Below are 1764 nucleotides of genomic sequence, written 5' to 3' on the forward strand. Positions count from 1 at the left end.
TTCTCGCACTTAGAATGGCATCGCTGCCATCGATTATAGGGTCACCATCTTTGCCTTCCGCGATTCAGGCCGGTGGTCGTGTGGTTAACGGAGAGAGAGAAAAGAGACAGCGGTGTGGATATTCGACGGTCGGAGGTGGCTTGTCGTTTTCCGTGAGGCCTGTGGTACGACGCCTGTACGCTACGGGCAGGGTCAGCGAGAGATCCCGGCAGTGACTTACTTGATGGGACTCGGGTTTGGTATCGCAGTGGTGCACTGTTGTGCTTTGGAGCTTTTCTGCTGCTATGGCATGTATAGGTTCTTGTTACTGGCCATTGAAATTCAGATGTGTCTATGACGTGACGGAGGAAATGTGTGATGCTCGCCGCCGTTGCATGTGAAAACGCTTCGTCTGCCTCGTGTCTGTGCAGGAAATTATGTGAAGTAAATAGCTGATACCACGGCGACGTCTTGCTCTCACGCGTTGTTGAATATATTTCGGAATTACTGAATGGTGAAGATATCCCACTTGTAAAGCAAATGAAGCCATTTGGGCCATACTAAGGTACTGTTTTATTCTGCTTAAATCTGTGTCAGTTATATGTGCATTTATATGCCCATCTTTAGTTGCAGAAGTTATAGAAGTGTGTAAACAGAGAGCTACGTGGAAAGGGATGTAAAGCTGAAACCCTTCCAGTAGGTGAATACACTCGAACTCTGTATTACTAAAGGTGCCTTTCGATACCAGCACCTACCTTGGGTAATAAGTGTTATTCGGAGGTTGTCATGGTACTGTAAGTCGTCATTATACACAAAATTGTCTATTCTGATCAAACTAAATTGGAGATGCAAGGTCGGTTGTGTGCCGCTGTAAATTACTATTGTCTCCTCTGTGTGGCAGCCTAGCATTGTCAGTGGCTTCAATCATTATTCCTGTCATATTTCGAGTTTTGTATTCGCGGGTTTGCTTAAGCTGACACTGTTGAGTTGTAAGACCTATAAACAGGCAAGTCGACTGAGTATTCTATGAGCTCAAGACGATATCTATTACGTGGTACCTTAGTTTGTTACAGATTAAAAGTATTTTACGTGTTATTAATATTCTGCTGTTTGCTTTTTCTAAAGAGCAGCTAGTTCTGTGAAGTAGTCGTTTGTATTTTTAGTGTGTTAGGCGTTGTGCCTTTTCATGTTAATTGTTTTTAAGAAGCTACAAATGACTCTGTGTATGTTGCAGATAGCTGAAACTGACGTGTTCACGAGGGTTGCGTCCTGACGGGGTTGATAGTGGCCCTTTTTGCTACGGCACATCCGGCTATCCTCCTTCAGTACATTTGTCTCGCTTATGTCGTTACTACGTTTGTCGAGTGGAATCAGGGCTTACTGCAATCACATTATATGTTGAAACCTTCGTGGATATAGTCGTATTCTCATCTGTAAAGATTGATAGTGTTATTCATTTGTTCTCGTCACATGTATGATTATTTATCTTGTTATATTTAATGTCAGTAAAATGTAAGTGTTAGCGAGGTCCGAATTGGGACGTTGTATTCACCTCTTTTGGAAACAAATTTAAGTGTTATTATTCCTTTTTTAAGTAGCCTTTAGATGCGTATATTTTGCCTCCATGTTTGATATTTTTATGGCTTTCACGTTAATTAAAATTACAATAAAGGTAAATTTGGCAACGGAGGGTTTCGTGTATTTACTAGTTGCTAAGTGGATCCTAAGTTAAGTGCAGGAACCCTACCAACAGTGAACTACGAGCAAGAAATGACAAGCGATAAA

Source organism: Schistocerca piceifrons, chromosome 8, assembly GCF_021461385.2.
Source record: "Schistocerca piceifrons isolate TAMUIC-IGC-003096 chromosome 8, iqSchPice1.1, whole genome shotgun sequence".
Taxonomy (NCBI): Eukaryota; Metazoa; Arthropoda; class Insecta; order Orthoptera; family Acrididae; genus Schistocerca; species Schistocerca piceifrons.